Source organism: Bubalus kerabau, chromosome 18 (genome assembly GCF_029407905.1).
Source record: "Bubalus kerabau isolate K-KA32 ecotype Philippines breed swamp buffalo chromosome 18, PCC_UOA_SB_1v2, whole genome shotgun sequence".
NCBI lineage: Eukaryota > Metazoa > Chordata > Mammalia > Artiodactyla > Bovidae > Bubalus > Bubalus kerabau.
In genome coordinates this window covers 57,173,294-57,196,623 of record NC_073641.1, presented here as the reverse complement: position 1 = coordinate 57,196,623, position 23,330 = coordinate 57,173,294, and the positions used below count along the sequence as shown (strand labels likewise).

Below are 23,330 nucleotides of genomic sequence, written 5' to 3'. Positions count from 1 at the left end.
CATGGATAGAAGACCCTGGTGGGCTACAGTCCATGGGGTCACAAAGAGTCGGAAATGACTGAGCACCTAACACTTTTCACTTTCATTTACTACTTAACATTCTGTAATGCTGAGATTTGTAATAAAAAGATAATTTAAACATAGAAACACTTCCAGGATTAACATAGGATAGGACTGCATTGTTTTTCCCTTGCAGAAAAGCAGATGCCTTCTGTCAGTCCTAAAATTAAACATAAGGCAGTTTCCCCTTAGAAACCCGTTTGTCTGCTATAAATGTGCATGACAATATTACCCTCATAAAGTATAATAATTAAAATCACAGAAAGTTTCTGGAATCGTGGCTTTTCCTCTGGATATTTAGTATTTCTTTAAAAAAACTATTAAAGTTTATAGAGCTCATTTAGTTGAATGAGATATTAGGCTATTAAGTATCATTAAGAAAATAGATTAACACTGATATCAGGAGGCAAGTGTTTATAGTTTCTGAATGATATATTGCTTTTAATAAAATTGAAATAATTAATTTTAAAAACACATTAGGACTTCCAAAATTAAAAGTCTTTCAACATTCAAGGTCATGGATATGAACCCTTGCTTTATGGTGTTTCAGCTGATTCCCAGGCCCTCTTTTTTTATGCCTGAGGCTCCTGCATACTTATACAATTACTTATTTAACTATTTATTTACTTATTTATTTCTCTTCTCTTTGGAAAAACGTGGGAGTAAGAAGCTGTACCTATTCACTATTGCCCTCATGCATTCAAAACTAAAATCTCTCTACCCCACTCTCAAAAAGATAGATTTTATGCAGTTCCCATGGAATTTCTGTTGAGTCTTCTCTGGTAAAAAAACAACTGCCTGGAGTTTCTTTCTTTTTTTTCAATATTTCTGCTAAATTGAACGTAGGGACTTGCCTATTTAATTGGCTTCAATTGAGGTGGTTATTGAATCTCATTATTGCCAATTAAAATTTTCCCTAAGAGGCATTATAAAGGGGATCTTTGAAGTTGAGTCCAAGTTTTAGGTAAAGCCCTTCTGCTTAGCCACACCATACACACCAAAAAGTGAGATCTGTTTCTAGACATGTTGGAGAGATGACAAAAAAGCAATTTTTTTCAACTAAGTTCATTGTCTTACTATCTGAATGTTATTTAGTATAATTTTATATAATAAATGACTAGCAAACTTTTGACTGGTTTTTAGGTGTATTCTTGCCCTGTAATATATGCTTCATTCCTTATAGTTAGGCACTGAATTTATAACAACTAAGGGGAATAAATCATCTTTTATTTAGACAAATAATATGTACAGGTTCTCCATGTACGGTTGTGTAGGTTGTTTACTGCACAAGTGTACTTGGATAAGAAGCCGTATGGGGACTGATAGTCATCTTGGGATTTGCTCTTCAAGCCATTTGCCCTTGTAAAGTTATGTCCTCCAAAGAAAGTCACTTTTTCTTCTAATTACCCAAAAGCTGTGACTTGGCTATTATAGCCATTTAATTTGAGAAATTCATGTAGTCATAGAAAAATGTGACATGTGTTCTGAGGCTATGTCACTATCATAACAAAAATAAGCTGAGGCTTTATCCCTAAGGAACACAACCTTAGATTTACTCCTTTAAATATATTACTTTAATATTATAAATATTGTATGCATAGAAATTTTTTTAATTTAAATTTATTTATTTTAATTGGAGGCTAATTACAATATGTTTCTGCCACACATCAATAGAAATTTAAAAAAAAAATTTACAATAAATAATTTTATCTCTGTGTTTAAAGTTCCATTTCTTTGTGGGATTTTCATAGGATTTTGACAAATACAATTAAGAAAAACCATCAGAAGTCAAGTAAGTGAAAATGACAGTAGTATGAGATACTGTGCTATCAATAGGAAATTATTAGGTTGTACATTAAACTGCCATTTTTTTGTGGTTAAATATAGTCAAATGCCATTGCTTTCTTATTGTTCAATCTAATTATTGCTCAGTACTCAGTATCTAAGTCATGTCTGACTCTTTGCGATCCCATGGACTATAGCCTACCAAGCTCCTCTGTCCATGGGATTTCCCAGGCATGAATACTGGAGTGGGTTGCCGTTTCCTTCTCCAATGCATGAAAGTGAAGTGAAAATGAAAGTGAAAGTGAAGTAGCTCAGTTGTGTCGAACTCTTAGCGACTCCGTGAACTGCAGCCTACCAGGCTCCTCGGTCCATGGGATTTTCCAGGCAAGAGTACTGGAATGCCGTGCCATTGCCTTCTCCATGGGCTTGTGATTGGAACAAGGTAAATGAAGAAAATCTAAGAAAGTTCCAAATATAAGAGAGGGCGTATAGTAACATAAAAGCAAACTCAACAGCTTTTATAAGGTAACATCATAGATATTTAAATAGCCATTGATATATACACATAGTAAGATAAAAAGGAATCTATTTTGATTATCATTTATTTTTGCTCAAAAATTTTTTTATGGTATAAATTTTAAGAATGGTTTTGTTTTCTTAGAACAAACTATTTTGGTTATTATTTTAATGATTTTATTTGGGAGAATGGCTTTCCATTTGAGGCAGCATTTTTCTGGGCTCCAAAATCACTGCAGATGGTGATTGCAGCCATGAAATTAAAAGACGCTTACTCCTTGAAAGGAAAGTTGTGACCAACCTAGATGGCATATTCAAAAGCAGAGACATTACTTTGTCAAAAAAGGTCCGTCTAGTCAAGGCTATGGTTTTTCCAGTGGTCATGTATGGATGTGAGAGTTGGACTATAAAGAAAGCTGAGCACTGAAGAATTGATGCTTTTGAACTGTGGTGTTGGAGAAGACTCTTGAAAGTCCCTAGACTGCAAGGAGATCCAACCAGACTCTCCTAAAGGAGATCAGTCCTGCGTGTTCATTGGAAAGACTGATGTTGAAGCTGAAACTCCAATACTTTGGCCACCTGATGCGAAGAGTTGACTCCTTGGAAAAGACTCTGATTCTGGGAGGGATTGGGGGCAGGAGGAGAAGGGGACGACAGAGGATGAAATGGCTGGATGGCATCACCAATTTGATGGATATGGGTTTGGGTCAACTCCGGGAGTTGGTGATGGACAGGGAGGCCTGGCATGCTGCAATTCATGGGGTCACAAAGAGGCGGACACGACTGAGTGACTGAACTGAACTGAACTGAATGCAAAAGAAGGACCAGAATCCTATACACGAGGCGACCTGAAATCTAGATTTTCCATGCATATACTAACTCTGGTTGTGTTGGTATGTCTTTCACCTCTTTGAATCTCATCTTAATTTTTAATGTGGGGAACACTACTTCTCCTGCTTGTATTAAAGAGAAGCACTCTTTACATTAGAAGACCTGTATAAATAATGTAGCAAGAGGATGTCTATTGACAATTCTTATGTTTTGTTTTAAAATAGATGTACTGTGAAACCCCGTATTGTTCTGCCTTATACCCCAGTATACTGTTTCAGGAAGCATATGGTGTCCTATGTTCCTACTTTCTTTAGATTATAATTGATTTGCAACATTGTGTTAGTTTCAGGTGTACAGCAAAGTAAATCAGTTACACTTATACATATACATATATCCACTCTTTTATTAAAAATTCTTTTCCTGTATAGACTATTACAGATTACTGAGTAGAGTTTCCTGTATTATGGAGCAGGTTCTTACTAGTTATCAATTTATATACAGTAGTGTGTATAGGTCGGTCTCAATCTCCTAATTTATTCCACCTCCTCTAACTCCATAGTAACCACAAGTTTGTTTTCTACATTTGTGACTCTACCTCTTTTTAAAATAAGTTCATCTGTACCCTTTTCTTATATTCCACATATAAGTGATATCATGACATTTGTCTTTCTCTGACTGACTTCACTCAGTATGACAATCTCTAGGCCCATCCATGTCGCTGCAAATGGCATTATATTGTTCTTTGTTTGTTTTTACTTTTGGTAGCTACTCTACTGTGCGACGAGGTGGCCGAGTGGTTAAGGTGATGGACTGCTAATCCATTGTGGTCCTGCACGTGTGGGTTTGAATCCCATCTTCGTCGTCTGGTTGAGTTTATGGCTTTCTGTTGTGGCTCAGCTGGTGAAGAAACCACCACCCGTAATGCGGGAGACTTGGATTCGATCCCTGTGTGGGGAAGATATCCACTCTGGATATCCACAGCTCTCTTTTTGGGGGTCTGTTCTGGTGGATCAGAGGTTAAAGCGTCTGTCTGCAATGCGAGAGACCTGGGTTCTATTCCTGGGTCCGGAAGATCCCCTGGAGAAGGAAATGGAAACCCACTCCAGTATTCTTGCCTGGAGAATCCTATGGACGGAGGAGCCTGGTGGGCTACAGTCCACAGGGTCGCAAAGAGTCAGACACGACTGAGCGACTTCACTTTCTTTCTTTCTACTGTTTCACCTCACCATATTTGTAACTTAGGAAACCTTTCCCTTTACCCTTCCTTTTTTTGAATGTGGAGCCAAAACTATTTAAATTCACTAGTTATGAAACAAACTTCTTGGTGCAGTGGAAAGAGAATTCATTAGGAGTTAAAAGAAAATGGATTATTGTCTTAATTTTACCATATCCCTGTCTGGTGACCATGGCCCAGTCTTGGCTTTTCTGGTCCTTGTTACAAAGCAGTGTGGCTGAATTAGGCAAACTGAAGTGCCTCCTCTTTTCTGAAATCCTGTAATTCTCTTTGTGGGTTGGTTTACTGTTTTATTTTTGAAAAAAATAACAATGCAAAACCATGAATGTTGTAAGTTATTTTTGTGCATAAACATCAAATCATATCATTGAATTTATTGTATGCTTTGTTCAGAAAACTATATTAGGTTTTATTGTTCTTTTCAAAGTTTGCAATATGATTCACTAAAGCATAATATATTTAATCTTAGCCATATACCGATATGAAATCAATATTCCATTCTGAGATGCAGCCAAGTTTATGAAATTCCCATAAAATTTTACTTTCTGTATGGTTAAAAAAGAATGGAACTTCAACAACAATGTGTTTATCTCAGTGGAATGAAATGTTATATAAGCAGGATAAAATGTTATTTTAATGTCATTTTTCATATTGTGATATATTGAAAGTGAATGTAATTTTATTGCCAGTACAAGTTTTGAAAACATGTCTTTCGTTACAGATCACTTATTGTTCTGAAATGCATTTTTTCTTTAATTTTAATAAATTATTTCTAAACAGGCTTTTAGCACACATTTCTGACAGATAGAGGCTTCACAAGTGGCTCTGTGGTAAAGAATTCATCTACTAATGCAGGAGACACAGGAGACGTAGGTTCCATCCCTGGGTTGCGAAGATTCCGTGGAGGAGGAAATGGCAACCCACTCCAGTATTCTTGACTGAAAAAATCAAATCCCAGGAACAGAGGAGCCTGGCAGGCTACAGTCCATTGGGTAGCAAAGAGCTGGATATGACTCAGTGACTAAGAACATTGTGGCTGAGAGAATTCCTATTTTTAAGACACTAAGAAATCAGAGGATATAATGCATTTGTCCAGATATATGGTACAAAGATTGCCAGGAGAAATATCAATAACCTCAGATATGCAGATGACACCACCCTTATGGCAGAAAGTGAAGAAGAACTAAAAAGCCTTTTGATGAAAATGAAAGAGGAGAGTGAAAAGCCTGGCTTAAAGCTCAATATTCAGAAAACAAAGATCATGGCATCCAGTCTCATCAGTTCATGGGAAATAGATGGGGAAAAAGTGGAAACAGTGTCAGACTCTGTTTTTTTGGGCTCCAAAATCACTGCAAATGGTGATTGCAGCCATGAAATTAAGACACTTACACCTTGGAAGGAAAGTTGTGACCAACCTAGAGAGCACATTAAAAAGTAGAGACATTAGTTTGCCAACAAAGGTCCATCTAGTCAAAGCTATGGTTTTTCCTTTAGTCACGTATGGATGTGAGAGTTGGACTATAAAGAAAGCTGAGCACTGAGAAATTGATGCTTTTGAACTGTGGTGTTGGAGAAGACTCTTGAGAGTCCCTTGGACTGCAAGGAGATCCAACCAGTCCATCCTAAAGGAGATCAGTACTGGGTGTTCATTGGAAGGACTGATGCTAAGGCTGAAACTCCAATACTTTGGCCACCTGATGGGAAGAGCTGACTCGTTTGGAAAGACCCTGATGCTGGGAGGGATTGGGGGCAGGAGGAGAAGGGGACGATGAAGGATGAGATGGTTGGATGGCATCACCAACTCAATGGACATGGGTTTGAGGGTCCGGGACATGGGTCCGGGAGTTGGTGATGGACAGGGAGGCCAGGCATGCTGCAGTCCATGGGGTGGCAAAGAACCAGACATGGATGAGCAACTGGACTGTACTGATGGTACAAAGACAAAACTGAGGTACTCTTGAAAGCCAGGGCAAAAAAGCTAGCTTCTGGAGAAATCCTTGCTTCTTGTCACACTTTCATGGATTCCATGAAGAGAATTGTTCATAGGTATGGTTAAAGCTCAAGATGGTAGAACATTAATACGAGGATGTAAATAAACCTTTTAGGGCAAATATCTTGGTTCTTCTGTTATTTCATGAAAGGTTTATATTTGAACATGACTTTTTATCTTTTTGAAGTGGTATAGCAAAACTATCAAAGCCTTGGTCTGGGGCAAGGGTCCAGATGGATTGCTAAGTCTGTATTAATTTTAAGTCCAGGCCCTCTTGCTGTAAGGGGCCCAGTGGGTACTTGTGTTCAATCTGTTTCAGCAGGAAACACTGCTGGGAATCAGTTATGCTTTATGTGTCTGCATGCCTTGAGAGCAGAGGCGTGAGGGCCTTTATTCTGGACCATCTCTTCAAAGATGCTGGTGTGATGAAAACAGCTTTGCAAGATAGAGTCTACCTTAGAAGCAGAGAGCAAGTTTCTTTCTTTTTTTTTTTTTTATATATATATTTAAGTGTAGCTACTTGAGTTTATTTTTTTATTTTTTTAATTTAATTTAATTTTATTTTTAAACTTTACATAATTGCATTAGTTTTGTACTATCTGATGTAAGAAAGATAATATATCCCTCTAAGGTAATGCCCAACCATTTCTTGAAGTCTATTACAAAAGATTTGGATTCCTTAAGCTCAAGGTTCCACTTTGTAATACAACTCATTCTTCTTTCTGTTGCACAAAGGAGTCTTGCTTTTTCAAAGTGCCAGTTACCTCTGGAAACTCAGTTTTTATCATGACTTACGAAACTATCTTACTACTTTCCATTCAAGATGCACGATACTGGATGCTTGGGGCTGGTGCATTGGGACGACCCAGAGGGATGGTACGGGGAGGGAGGAGGGAGGAGGGTTTAGGATGGGGAACACGTGTATACCTGTGGTGGATTCATGTTGATATATGGCAAAACCAATACAACATTGTAAAGTTTAAAAAAAAAAAAAACAAAAAATAAAATAAAAAAAAGATGTCAAACTAAGCGTTATTCTCATCTTCCCTCTTTGACCAAGGACTATTTCAATGACTTAAAAAGTGAAAAGAACTATTGCAACATAGATCAGGAAGAAGGCCATCAAATCACCACACATGTGGATACATTTCTAGAAGGCAAAAACTAATGAGATAACATTGATAGATCTGATATTTAAAAAAAAGCCAATCACAGTCCAGAATATTCAGAAGAGAAGGCTTCATAATGTAGACATTTTTGTTGGAAGAATCATAGAATGAGTCCAGCTTTAAAGTGGGAGAGACTTGGAGCAGTATTGGATTATAGCAAGTTATCAGGATACTTAGTTAAAGGATAGCCTATTGAAAATGATGGCAAACTCTCCAGGTATAAGAAGTCATTGTCTGTCATCAGTGTTTATCCTGCCATTAGCTTGAGTGTGGTTACAAAAAGAAATCCAATCAATACTCTAGGAAGAATAGGAAATCATACTATGGTGGCTAGCACTCCAACCTAAGGCCTTCCTTGATTTCATATTTCCCAGATGGCACACCCATACTGGTTTGACCCTAGCTATGCATGGTGCCATAAAGCCTGTTCATTGACTCACCTTTCCTGTAGTACACAAAACTTTAGTTCATTCTCTTTTTTAGGGGAGAAGTGTTATAGCAAAAGAAACCAGTACTAGGGCAGTATTCTTCATTGTATAGAAGAACAATTAGCAAAGATATCCAGAATTTTGAAAAATAAATGAATGGTTTAAAGGTTCAGCCTCAAGATAAACATGGAGACAAGATTATTCAAATTAAATTGATATTCATGGAGCACAAAATCTATCTTCTTCCCATTTAATATACAGAAAAGTTCAAGATGATATATCAAATATAGCAACTTTGAAAAAATACAAGAAAGAGTTCTGAAATCAGAAATATAAATGCTGGGATAAAATAGTAAGTAGAATAATTGGAAGGAAAATTTAGAAAAAAATCTCTCAGAAATTGAGAAAAAAGAGATGGAAAATATGAGAATGGAATATCAACATAGGTAATCCAAGATAAAACAAATATGTAAAGAATAGGAAGAGGGAGTAAGTTTAAATGGAGGACAATTTTTTTTTATAATTTATTTATATTTTTATTGAAGGATAATTGCTTTACAGAATTTTGTTGCTTTCTGTCAAACCTCAACATGAATCAGCCATAGGTAGACATATATCCCCTCCCTTTTGAGCTTCCTTCCCATCTCCCTCCCCATCCCACCCCTCCAGGTTGATACAGAGCCCCTGTTTGAGTTTCTGTAGACATGCAGCAAATTCCTGTTGGCTACCTATTTTACATATGGCAATGTCAGTTACCATGTTACTCTCTCCATGTGTCTCACCCTCTCCTCCCCTCTCCCCATGTCCACAAGCCTATTTTCTATGTCTGTTTCTCCATTGCTGTCCTGTAAGTAAATTTTTCAGTACCATTTTTCTAGATTCCATATATATGCATTAGAATATGATATTTATATTTCTCTTTCTGACTTACTTCACTCTGTATAATAGGCTCTAGGTTCATCCACCTCATTAGAATTGACTCAAAGGCACTCCTTTTTATGGCTGAGTAATATTCCATTGTGTATATGTACCAAAATTTCCTTATCCATTCATCTGTTGATGGGCATCTAGGTTGTTTCCATGTTCTAGCTATTGTAAATAGTGTTGCAATGAAAAATGGGATATATGTGTCTTTTTCAATTTTGGTTTCCTCAGGGTATATGGCTAGGAGTGGGGTTGCTGGCTCATATGGTGCTTTTATTCCTTGTTTTCTAAGGATATTGATAGCAGCAAGCAAAAAGCAACAAGTAACATAAAGGGAAACTCCATACATTTAACAGCTGATCTTCTAGCAGAAATTCTGCAGGCCAGAAGGGAACAGTAGGATATATTTAAAATACTGAAAGGGAAAAATCTACAACCAAGATTACTTATTACTTGTAGGTTACAGCAAGGATCTCATTCAAAATTGATGGAGAAATAAAAAGCTTTTCAGACAAGCAAAAGTTAAGAGAATTCAGTACCACCAAAGCAGCTTTACAACAAATGTTAAAGGGACTTATATAGTCAAGAAACAAGAGAAGAAAAAAGATCTACAAAATCAACCCCAAACAATTAAGAAAATGGCAATAGGAACATATATATCAATAATTACTTTAAATGTAAGTGGATTAAATGCTCCAACCGAAAGACACAGACTGGCTGAATGGATATAAAAACAAGGCCCATATATATGCTGTCTACAAGAAACTCACTTCAGACCTCAAAACATATATAGACTGAAAGTGAGAGGATGGAAAAATATATTCCATGAAAATAGGAAGCAAAAGAAAGCTGGAGTAGCAATCTTCAAAACAGACAAAATAGACCTTAAAGAAGATTACAAGAGATAAGGAAGGACACTGCATAACGATCAAGGGATCAATCCAAGAGGAAGACATTTGTCTCCCTCAAATGTAAATATCTATGCACCCAACATAGAAGCACCTCAATACATAAGTGGAGAAGGCAATGGCACCCCACTCCAGTACTCTTGCCTGGAAAATCCCATGGATGGAGGTGCCTGGTAGGCTGCAGTCCATGGGGTCGCTAAGAGTTGGACACGACTGAACGACTTCAGTTTCACATTTCACTTTCATGCACTGGAGAAGGAAATGGCAACCCACTCCAGTATTCTTGCCTGGAGAACCTCAGGGATGGGGCAGCCTGGTGGGCTGCCGTCTATGGGGTCGCACAGAGTCGGACACGACTGAAGCGACTTAGCAGCAGCAACAGCAGCAGTAGCAATACGTAAGACAAACACTAACAGACATAAAAGGAAAATTTGACAGAATCACAATAATAGTAGGGGACTTTAACACCTGACTCACACCAATGGACAGATCATCAAAACAGAAAATTAATAAGGAAACACATTAAATGATACATTAGATGAGATGGATCTCATTGATACCTTCTTGATATTCCATCCAAATGCAGAAGAATACACCTTCTTCTCAAATGCACATTCTCCAGGATAGACCATATCTTGGGTCACAAATCAAATCTCAGTAAATTTAAGAAAATTGAAATCCTATCAAGAATCTTCTCTGACCACAATGCTGTGAGACTAGACATCAATTACATGAAAAAAACTGTGAGAAACACAAACACATCAATATTAAACAACACGTTTCTAAATAACCAACAGGTTACTGAAGAAATCAAAAGGGAAATAAAAAAAATTTCTAGAAACAAATGAAAATGAAAACATGACCGCTCAAAACCTATGAGATGCAGAAAAGCAGTTCTAAGAGGGAAGTTTATAGCAATACAATCTTACCTCAAGAAACAAGAAAAACATTGAATAGACAACCTAACTTTACACCTAAAACAACTGGAAAAAGAAAAACAAAAATTACCCAAAATTAGTAGAAGGAAAGAAATCATAAATATCTGAGCAGAAATAAATGAAAGAAATAATAGTAAAGATTCAGTTCAGTTCAGTTCAGTTCAGTCACTCAGTCGTGTCCGACTCTTTGCGACCCCATGAATCGCAGCATGCCAGGCCTCCCTGTCCATCACCGACTCCCGGAGTTCACTCAAACTTACATCCATCGAGTCAGTGATGCCATCCAGCCATCTCATCCTCTGTCGTCCCCTTGTCCTCCTGCCCCCAATCCCTCCTAGCATCAGAGTCTTTTCCAATGAGTCAACTCTTCACATGAGGTGGCCAGAGTACTGGAGTTTCAGCTTTAGCATCATTCCTCCCAAAGAAATCTCAGGGCTGATCTCCTTCAGAATGGACTGGTTGGATCTCCTTGCAGTCCAAGGGACTCTCAAGAGTCTTCTTCAACACCACAGTTCAAAAGCATTAATTCTTTGGTGCTCAACTTTCTTCACAGTCCAACTGTCACATCCATACATGACCACAGGAAAAACCATAGCCTTGACTAGACGAACCTTTATTGGCAAAGTAATGTCTCTGCTTTTCAATATGCTATCTAGGTTGGTCATAAGTAAAGATTAATGAAACTAAAAGCTGGTTCTTTGAGAAGATGAACAAAATTGACAAACCTTTAGCCAGACTCAGCAAGAAAAAAAGAGAGAAGAATCAAATCAACAAAATTAGAAATGAAAAAGGATGAACATTGGGGTACACGTGTCTCTTTCCCTTCTGGTTTCCTCAGTGTGTATGCCCAGCAGTGGGATTGCTGGATCATAAGGCAGTTCTATTTCCAGTTTTTTAAGGAATCTCCACACTGTTCTCCATAGTGGCTGTACCTGTGGGAGAGGGAGAGGGTGGGAAGATTTGGGAGAATGGCATTGAAACATGTAAAATATCATGTATGAAACGAGTTGCCAGTCCAGGTTCGATGCACGATGCTGGATGCTTGGGGCTGGTGCACTGGGACGACCCAGAGGGATGGTGTGGGGAGGGGGGAGGGAGGAGGGTTCAGGGTGGGGAACGCATGTATACCTGTGGCGGATTCATTTTGATATTTGGCAAAACTAATACAATTATGTAAAGTTTAAAAATAAAATAAAATAAAAAAAAAGAAATGAAAAAGGAGAGGTTACAATAGACAATGCAGAAATGCAAAGGATTATAAGAGACTATTATGAACAACTATGTGGCAATAAAGTGGATAACCTGGAAGAAATGGACAGATTCTTAGAAAAGTTCAATCTTCCAAGACTGAACAGGAAGGAATATAAATTATTAACAACCCAACTACAAGTGTTGAAATGGAAGCTATGATCAAAAACCTCCCAAAAAACAAAAGCCCAGGACCAGATAGCTTCACAGGAGAATTCTATCAAACATTTAGAGAAGAGCTAATGCTTATCCTCTAAAACTCCTTCAAAAAATTTCAGGGGAAGGAACACTTCCAAACTCATTCTATGAAGCCACCATCACCCTGATGCCAAAATCAGACAAAGATAACATAAATGGAGGACAACTTTGATAGCTGAAATAAGACAAATGCTTTTAAGTTGAAAGGGCATAAAAAATAAAAACAAAATGGAATAAAAATATGGTCAATTAGACATATTTTTGTAAGATTTCAGAGCATGATGGCACAAGAGAAGATTCTAACACCTTTCATAGAGAAGTAACCTATCAAAAGGATCACTGATAAACAATTATTTTTTATTAGCTCTGCTGCTGCTGCAGCTGCTGCTAAGTCTCTTCAGTCGTGTCCGACTCTGTGCGACCCCATAGACGGCAGCCCACTAGGCTCCTCTGTTCCTGGGATTCTCCAGGCAAGAATACTGGAGTGGGTTGCTATTTCCTTCTCCAATGCATGAAAGTGAAAAGTGAAAGTGAAGTCGCTCAGTCGTGCCTGACTCTTAGAGACGCCATGGACTGCAGCCTACCAGGTTCCAGATACTAGATATTCTCAAGTTTTGAGTGGGAAAAATAGGCATAGATTTCTCCTGTCAGCCAGAATGACCATTTAGTAACAATAGAGCAGAAGAAAATATTTTGAGAAATGTCCACAATTGTACATTCCACAAAATAAGAAAACAGAGAATCAACTATAGAAACAAAGAAACTAACCTAACCAGAAAAAAAGAAAACTAGTTCTTATGCACTTTGAACTCGCTTATACTGTGGCTGTGTGCAAATCCTAAGATGCTTCTTTTGCTCCAGGAAAACCTCATGTCTTTAGGAGATGGAAATACGTATTTAGATAGATAGTAGGTACCTATGCTGCTGCTGCTGCTAAGTCGCTTCAGTCATGTCCTAGTCTGTGCGACCCCATAGACGGCAGCCCACCAGGTCCTGCCATCCCTGGGATTCTCCAGGCAAGAACACTGGAGTGGGTTGCCATTTCCTCCTCCAATGCATGAAAGTGAAAAGTGAAAGTGAAGTCGCGTAGTCGTGTCTGACTCTTTGGGACCCCATGGACTGCAGCCTACCAGGCTTCTCCGTCCATGGGATTTTCCAGGCAAGAGTACTGGAGTCGGGTGCCATCGCCTTCTCCGAGTAGGTACCTATAGCTATATTGATATATATCAATATCTATGTATATATTGGGCTTCCCAGGTGGTGCTAGTGGTAAAGAATCAGCCTGCCAACGCAGGAGATACGAGAGATGCCAGTTTGATGTCTGGGACAGGAAGTCCCCTGGAGGAGGGCATGGCAACCCATTCCAGTGTTCTTTCCTGGAGAATCCCATGGGCGGAGGACCCTGGTGGGCTACAGTCCATAGAGTCGCAAAGAGTTGGACACGACTGAAGTGACTTAGCAAGTCTGCACATGTGCTATGCTTAGTCACTCAGTTGTGTCTGATTCTTTCCGACCCGATGGATACACACACACACACACACACACACACACACACACACACATACAGAAAGAGATTGGTAATCTGATGCTGCAGTAGCACCTTCCATGTTTGTCATTAGCGCTGACACAAAGTCAGGCAATTTACATCTGCTTGAAGAAGCCTAAGTCACTTGTTCACAAATTCAAGTACAGAGAAGGTTGGAAACCAAGTACCTAGAATTTTCAACACTTACAAGAAAGGTGGTATTTTCATATCTGCTCTCTCTTGCCCAGACTAATAAAGAAGAGATTACTCAAACACAGTAGAAGTTTTAGGTGTGAAAAGGAAGAAAAAAATGCCTTTTTTTAAGGTTTAGAAATTGAATGTAAGATTTAAATTAATTTATTTATTTTAATTGGAAGAAAATTACTTTATAATATCATGATGGTGTTTGCCATGCATCAACATAAGTCAGCCACAGGTATACACGTCCCCCCACTTCCTGAGCCCCTCTCCCACCTCCCTCCCCACTCTATCCCTCTGGGTTGTCCCAGAGCACAGGCTTTTGGTGCCCTGCTTCATTCATTGAACATGCACTTGTCATCTATTTTACATACGGCAATGTACATATTTCAGCACTCTTCTCTCAAATCATCCCACCCTCGCCTTCTTCCACTGAGTCCAAAAAAAAAAAAAAAAAAAGATTAAATATAAGATTTAAAGTTCGAGAGATCTTGAAGTCAGCGACTTTGATAAAGTTTATGAGAATATAAAGGCTCAAGGATTCCTCCCTGGATTGGTGTGCTTTGGGAGGTGTGGTAATTTTTATGAACTAAAGGGAAATACCCTACATCTTAAGTGACTCTAAAAATATTTCTCCCCAGACTGTTAATTTACTGAAATGGAGAAAATTTCTTGTAAGTCCTCTATTATCCGTGGCAGCTTGAGGAACAATTCACACTTAAATAGCTGTTTCATAATAGCATCTTTTTCTCTGCCAGCTGCATGATCCTGAAAATCTAATGTGCACCCAGGAAAGAGACTAGTAGTATAACAGAACAACACTAATGTTCTTTGAGTGCTGTATTGGATATTTTTATTGAGATGTAATCAGTTACTACATAAGCTAGCTAAAAATTATAACAAAAAGTGGTAGAAAGTTATTTTTATGAAAATTTGGGGCCAGCATATGATTTATCCAAAATGTTACTTTTCTCTTTTTTTCCTGTTAAATTCTGTCCTTTAGAAGAATACAACAAAACCTAAGTTGATATTACCTTGCATTAAATGCATAGCATATTATTTTCCACACGACTTTAACCTCAGCATATTAGACTTATAAAACTTTGTTTTTAAGTTATAATTGCTCTGTTATTGATTTGGATGACAAGGTTAAGTGCATATGGAACTTATATCTTGATTGCAGTATTTGGAAGGCAGAACTATAATTTATAAATGGAATTTTATTTATTAAGTTGAACCATATGGGATTGGGTTTGATAGGTCAAAAAATATCCAGATAGTGATAATTTCATATAGTTTAACCTAGAAAAATTGAACTTTTTATTAGAATTAGTTGTGTATAAAGACAATTCTTTGTCCTTCTACTTCCCTAAGCATTCAATAAATTTTGGAACCTGAGGAGACTGTAATGAACACTTCAACTTATGCCTTCACAAAATTAGATATTTCCTTTACAAATTGCCCTGATGGGGCTTATCACACTATAAGAATTGAAAAAAAAAATAAGACCTTGAAACCATTTTATGTTTTTGTTTAAAAATATGAAGTTTAAGCTATAGTGGTCTAAAACATTTGTGAGATTTATTAGTAATAGAGTAGTCTAAAATTCTATTTTGTAAGCATGTAAATGACCTTAATTCTGACTGAAGACCTTCACACAGTCACTCATTCCACCAGTAATACCTGTGTCTTCCCAGATTCCAAGACTTCTCCTGATCCTCTACTAAACCTCTGGCTGATTCCAAACAGCTGGATGGACATTTTTTGTTTGTTTTTTGGAATTTACACATTCATTTCAGTTCAGTCACTCAGTCGTGTCTGGCTCTTTGCGACCTCATGAATCTCGGTGCTCCAGGCCTCCCTGTCCATCACCAACTCCTGGAGTTCACCCAGACTCATCTGTGTCGAGTCGGTGATGCCATCCAGCCATCTCATCCTCTGTCATCCCTTTCTCCTCCTGCCCCCAATCCCTCCCAGCATTAGGGTCTTTTCCAATGAGTCAACTCTTCGCATGAGGTGGCCAAAGTATTGGAGTTTCAGCTTCAATATCAGTCCTTCCAATGAACACCCAGGACTGGTCTCCTTTAGGATGGACTGGTTGGATCTCCTTGCAGTCCAAGGGACTCTCAAGAGTCTTCTCCAACATCACAGTTCAAAAGCATCAATTCTTCAGTGCTCAGCTTTCTTCACAGTCCAACTCTCACATCCGTACATGACCACTGGAAAAACCATAGCCTTGACTAGACAGACCCTTTTTGGAAAAGTAATATCTCTGCTTTTAAATATGCTGTCTAGGCTGGTCATAACTTTCCTTCCAAGGAGTAAGCGTCTTATAATTTCATGGCTGCAATCACCATCTGCAGTGATTTTGGAGCCCCAGAAAATAAAGTCTGACACTGTTTCCCCATCTATTTCCCATGAAGTGATGGGACCAGATGCCATGTCTTAGTTTTCTGAATTTTAAACTTTAAACCAACTCTTTCACCCTCCTCTTTCACTTTACACATTGCTTTATACCTTTATGACATGTTTACTGAGTTAGTTATTATATGATTTCTTTCATCTCACAGCCTGAATCCTTGGGGCAAAAAAAAAGGCTTGTCTCACTTTTTGCTGTATGTGATAATACATAGGAAATGTCTTTCCTCATTAGTTATTGACACATTTGTGTCCATCAACGGATGGCTGGATCAAGAAAATGTGTACGTTTACAATAGCCAGGACATGGAAGCAAACTAGATGTCCATTCACAGATGAATGGACAAAGAAAATGTGGTAAATATATACAACTGAATATTATTACTCAGCCATAAAAAACATTACTTTGAGTCAGTTCTAGTGAGGTGGATGAACCTAGAGCCTGTTATACAGAATGAAGTAAGTCAGAAAGAGAAGAACAAATATTGTATATTAACACATATATATGGAATATGGAAAAATAGTATTGATGAGCCTATTTGCAGGGAAGGAATGGAGACACAGATGTAGAGAATAGACATATGTACACAGTGGGGGAAGGAGAAAGTGGGATGAATGGAGAAAGTAGCATCAATCTATATATACAATACCATGTGTAAAACAGATAGCTAGGGGGAAGCTGCTGTATAACACAAGGAGCCTAGCCTGGTGCTCTGTAATGATACAGAGTAATGGGATGGGGGAAGGGGCGGGAGGCTCAAGAAGCAGGGTATAAGTGTATAATTATGACTGATTTACATTGTTGTATGGCAGAAACCAATACAACATTGCAAAACAATTTTCATCCAATTGAAAACTAAAATAGTAAAAATAAATTGTGTAACTTTATATAATACAGTATTATACTGCACTCAATGAGAAGATAATTCTATTATTTGTGACAATGTGGATGGACATGGAGGACATTGAGCAATGAATGAAATATGTCAGAGAGACAAAAGCTGTATGGTATCCCTTATACAGGAATTTTTTTAAGTAATATATATAGAAACAGGGAGTAGAAAAGTGGTCACCAGGAGCTGGAGGAGGATGGAAGAATAAGGTGAAGTTGGCAAAAGGATATAGACTTTCAGTTATAAGATGAATAAGGTCTGAGGTTTTAATGAATAATATGATGATTATAATTTATAACTCTGTATTGCATGTCTGAAATCTCCTAACAGAGTAGCACTTAAATGTTCTCATCAAAAAAGAAAACAGAAAAGAAAATAGGTGAAGTTATAGATTTATTAATGAAATCAAAGGAGAGAATTTTTTCATAATATACATTTATAGCAAACCATCACTACGATATATATTTTTAAATATATCAAAATTTTATTTGTCAATTGTATTTCAATAAAGTTTAAAAAATAATATATTGGCTCAATTAAATGACATTCTGAAAAAAAATTGAAAGCAACTACTGAACTTTCCTTAAAAATGATTAAATGAATAATATGTATTTTAATATACATAAATACATTAGCATTATATATATACAGATACATATAATTGAGTCTTCTCAAAATTAATATGTTCAAAGTTTAACCACCAGCCACTGTGACTGCATTGGAAAACAAGGCCTTTAGAGAGGCAGTTAAGGTTAAATGAGTTCGTAAGGGTGAAGCCTTAATCCAGTAGGACTATGTCCTCAGAAGAGGACAAGACACCAGAGATGCAGACACAGGAAAGTCCGTGTGAAGACACATGAGAACAGTGCCCAGGAGAGAGGCCAATGGAGAAACCAAACCTGCCAACACCTTGATCTTGGACTTCAACCTTCAAAACTATGAGAATATGAATATTCATATTCATAGCTCATAGAATCGGAGAGGGCAATGGCAACCCACTCCAGTACTCTTGCCTGGAGAATCCCAGGGACAGAGGAGCCTAGTGGGCTGCCGTCTATGGGGTTGCACTAAGTCGGACACAACTGAAGTGAATTAGCAGCAGCAGCAGCTCATAGAATAGAAATAAGTTCTCACTTCTTTTAAAGTTCCCCAGTCTGTGGTACTTTGTTATGGCAGCCCTAGTAAGTGAATTACTCAGCCATTAAAAAGAATACATTTGAATCAGTTCTAATGAGGTGGATGAAACTGGAGCCTATTATACAGAGTGAAGTAAGCCAGAAAGAAAAACACCAATACAGTATACTAATGCATATATATGGAATTTAGAAAGATGGTAACAATAACTGTGTATATGAGACAGCAAAAGAGACACTGATGTATAGAACAGTCTTTTGGACTCTGTGGGAGAAGGAGAGGGTGGAATGATTTGGGACAATGGCATTGAAACATGTATGATATCATATATGAAATGAGTCACCAGTCCAGGTTAGATGTACAATACTGGATGCTTGGGGCTGGTGCACTGGGATGACCCAGAGGGATGGTACGGGGAGGGAGGAGGGAGGAGTGTTCAGGATGGGGAACACATGTATACCTGTGGTGGATTCATTTGATATATGGCAAAATCAATACAATATTGTAAAGTTAAAAAAAAATAAAAACAAACAAACAAAAAAAGAAACCCTGGATCCAAACAGTGTTTTCTGGGCCAGCATGTAATTCACGGATATATTGTCAGTTGTCTACCATTAGTTCATTACTCCAACACCAAAGTAAGCAAAGGACATTAGGGACCTGAATCTGACAGACTCAGGACTCCTCCAAAAGAAATGTTGCATACATGCTTGGATTTTGCTTATATTCACTGTGAATCATTAGTAAAATTTAGCATTGAGTGACAGCTATGCTTTCTATGAGTCTGATTTGATAAGGAACGTTTTACGGTATTTCAGGTGGTCCTGCAAATATCTGAAAGCTAACACATTACAATTGAAACAATTTCAGACCTGTAAACCTGCATCTTGATAAATAGCCCTTGTACTCATTTCTTAGGGCTGCCATAACAAAATATCACAAACTAGGTGGTTTCATACAATAGAAATTTTTTCTTTGAAAGCTCTGGAAGCCCGAAGTCCCATATTAAGCTGTGGACAGGGTCATGCTCTCTCTGAGGGCTCTCAGATGAAATCTCTTCTATACCTTATTGTTAGTTTCTGGTGTCACCAGAAATTCTTAGTCTCCCTTGGCTTACAGACGCATCACTCATCTCTGCTTCTGCTATTACCCGGCGTTCTTCTTGTGTGTCTCCATCTCTATGTGTCTCCTCCTCTTTTTAAAAGAACATCAACCATTTGGCTTAAGGGGCCACTCTACTCCAGTGTGAATTCACATTAACTTGATCATATCTGCAAAGTCCCTGTTTTCGAATAAGATCACATTCATAGGTACCAAGGCTTAGCACTTGAATGTATCTTTTGTGAGGACATCATTCAATGCACAGCAGCCCCTAAATCCCTAAGTCACTTCCATTTCTTATTTCTTCTTTAGAGTAGAAGAGGAATTTAAAGAATAATTCATCCATCTATTTATTCACTTATAGAACACGTATTTATCTAGCATCTAATTAGTGTCAGGTACTATTTTAGATGCTGATGGTAAAGTTGTGGACAAGATAGACCAGGACCTTGCTCCTTCAGAGTTAATATTCTAATTATGGGCATCTGGAGTGAACATATAAATAAGTAGATGAGTGGGGGGATTTTTGATAGTAAGTATTATGAGAAAAATGTGGCAGGAAATAGGACACAGAGTGACTTAGTAGAAATGAGATGAAGGCTTCCTTGCTTAGGAAATAAGACTGCAGAAGGCTTTGTTAGAAGGGAATATTTAAACTGAGACCTAAATGAAGAAAATTCTAATAGGGAAGCATTCTAAGTAAAATGATGAAACAATTAAAATTCTTTAATATCTGTGGTTTAAAAAGTAAAAAGAAAACTCCTATGATTAGTGACTGAGCAGGAGGCAAAGGTAGAACCTCAGACAAAAGTGGTCAGATCATTTCCATGGTAACAATATGTTTAAATTTTATTCTAATTAAGGATGGAAACAGAAATCAGTTTGGAGGTATTTGAATTAGTCTAGGTAAAAGATGACGGTGATTTAGATCAGAATGGTAGCAGTGGAGACAGTGAGAAGTGATTGGCTTTGCCATAGATTTATCAGTTATTTACTATGTGCCAAGAACATTCCATCTGTGGCAGGCTGAGTAATGAAAGTGTGAGTTACTCAGTTGTGTCCTTCTCTTTTTGACCCCATGAACTATTGCCTGACAGGTTCCTTTGTTCATGGAATTCTCCAGGCAAGAATACTAGTGTGCGTAGCTGTTCCCTTCTTTAGGGGATCTTCCAGACCCAGGGATCAAACCCCAGGTCTCCTGCATTGTGGACAGATTCTTAACTGTCTGAGCCACAATCTGAGCCACCAGGAAAGCCCCTGAGTAATGGCTACCTCAAAATGTCTCCATATTATGCGTATATCTTGTGAATATATCATGTTTCATCACATGTATTGTGTAGTGAAGGAGACTTTGCAGATATAATAAAGTTTGGACCTTCAAATAGATAAATAATTATGGATTATTTTATAGGGAAAATCTAATCACATGAACTCTGGCTAGAATCAAAAATATGAGGCAGAAGGAAAAATTGGAGAGATGCTAAGGAAGGGAAGGACTAGACCCACTGAGGTGAAAGGAGAGACACAGAGAAAACATGGGAAGGAATGCAGAGCCTCTAGGGTCAGAGACTCGTCCCTGGCTGACGGCTGGCAAGGAAACTGCGACTTCATTTCTCCAGCTGCAAGGAAATAAATTCTGTCAACAACTGAGCTTGGAAGCAAATTCAAGCCCAGAACCTCTGAAGGGAATTCTAACACTGATTTTGGTTGTTTGAGACTAAGCAGGAGACCCATCTGAGCCAAGCTGCACCTGGATTTCAGATCTACAGAACTATGAGATAATGCATAGTGTGGTGTAAGCCACTGAATTCATGGTTATGTGTTACAGTAACAATGGAAAACACAATTTCCATCAAGGAATTGGTTCAAGTAACGGATCTTTTCTATTCCCATTGTCATAAATCTTAGGTAATAAATTACTTGAGTTTCCCTGGTGGCTCAGACAGTAGAGAATCTGCCTGCAATGTGGGAGAGCTGGGTTTGATCCATGAATTGGTTCAATCCCTGAAGAAGGGAACAGCTACCCACTCCAGTGGTCTGGCCTGGAGAATTCCATGGACAGAGGAGCTTGGCAGGCTACGGTCCTTGGGGTCACAGAGTCACGAGTGAGTGATTTTGGACTTTTTTTATCATAGATGACCACTGAAAAACCTCTCTAATCTAACTTAGTGTTCACATTCAGTCAGAGCCATTGTTTAAAGTGCAAATCTGATTGGGATAGTGTGTCTTTACATGAACAAGTACTTTTGTCCTTAAAACCAATTCAAATGGCCTTTCCTGCAGGAAGCCTTCCATAATGAACTCCTCCAGGTTGAATGTTTTTTTTTCTCTGCTTCCAGAGCACAGTCCATATTTATCATTCTATCTCATCTCCTGACCTACTACAAAGTCTTTTTTCCTTTTTAATATGTATTCTATTTTGTATTTCATAAATGATACATGAATCAGTCAAAAACATTCATTGAATATGAAATGTTACACAATTTTTTTCTATGTAATCTCATATCTAAAAGAAGTCACTATTAACAGTTTCAATTTTGTATATTTTCTATACATACAAATTGAAAATTGATATCTGTATATGTCATATATATGTGTGTGTGTGTGTTTACATATGCACTAGTATCCTTCTTAAATAGGGCTTCCCTGGTAGCTCAGCTGGTAAAGAATCAGTCTGGAATGCAGGAGACCCTGGTTCGATTTCTGGATTGGGAAGATCCCCTGGAGAAGGAAACAGCAACCCACTCTAGTATTCTGGCCTGAGAAATTCCATGGACTGTATAGTCCTTGGGGTCACAAAGAGTTGGACACGACTAAATGACTTTCACTTCACTTCACTTTATCCTTCATAAAACATGGAACATGTTTATGAATTTGTGCTGTAATAGTGTTTTTATTAAGTTTTTACATTAAGCATAGTTAAGCTATGTTTTTCCTAATGGCTCTAAATTATTCCATTGTTTGTGTATATTTTCTTTAATTTGATCCCTTTTAGATAATTTTTAGAAATAATTTTAGCTTTATCTTGATAATGAAAATACTTCTATAATTGGTGTGCAAATATAGATATGTGTTTGAATTTGTGAAAATATGTGGAATAAATATGTAAAAAAGGAATCAAGGAGTATGTCATTTGAAAATGTCAAATTGCCTTCCAAGAATTCTGTGATAATTAAAATTGGTATGCATCATCAGTGTATGATGCCACCTGTCTTTTCACAACCTTAGTCACATATAATATTTGAGGTATTTAGAATAAAGATAGCAACTACAGAAAAACTATAAGTAGAAGCTACGAGAAGAAGTCTCTGAAGAGAGTAAGTTTGTAGTGAGGATTAGAACAGAGATTTTGTCTTTTTATTATAAAACTTTCTGTGCTGCTCGATTTTTTTAAAACTAAGATAAATCTTAGGAAAAATAATCACAAGAAAGGATATCTCTTTTTCGGGGTAAAGACTATAAGGTGGCACTTGTGGTAAAGAACCCACCTGGCAATGCAGAAGACCTAAGAGACATGGGTTCAATCCCTAGGTTGGGAAGATTCCCTGAAGGCAGGGATGGAAACCCACTCCAGTATTCCTGCCTGGAGAATCCCATGGACAGAGGAGGCTGGTGGGCTACCATCCACACAGTTGCAAAGAGTCAGACAAGACTGAAGAGATTCAGTGGTGGACTTTATATTTGGAATTTAACTTTTTGTTATTACCAGTTTATTAATTTTATTTCTCTCACAGTAAAGTATATGCTTTATGAAAAGAGTTTTTCAACAGTTCTCCCATATTTCATCATGCCAAACACATCAATTTAGCCATATGGCATGCTGTGTGCTAAA

The 23,330-nt window shown here is 37.8% G+C and overlaps 1 non-coding gene and 1 pseudogene across 1 annotated transcript; one reads left to right on the top strand and one right to left on the bottom strand.

The window, feature by feature from the left end:
* The window catches only part of LOC129633043 (aurora kinase B-like), an 83,035-nt pseudogene that overhangs the window by 3,592 nt on the left and 56,113 nt on the right, over window positions 1-23,330 (bottom strand).
* Window positions 3,972-4,054, top strand: TRNAS-GCU (transfer RNA serine (anticodon GCU)). Its single transcript has one exon. It is a non-coding gene; the product is annotated as a tRNA-Ser (tRNA).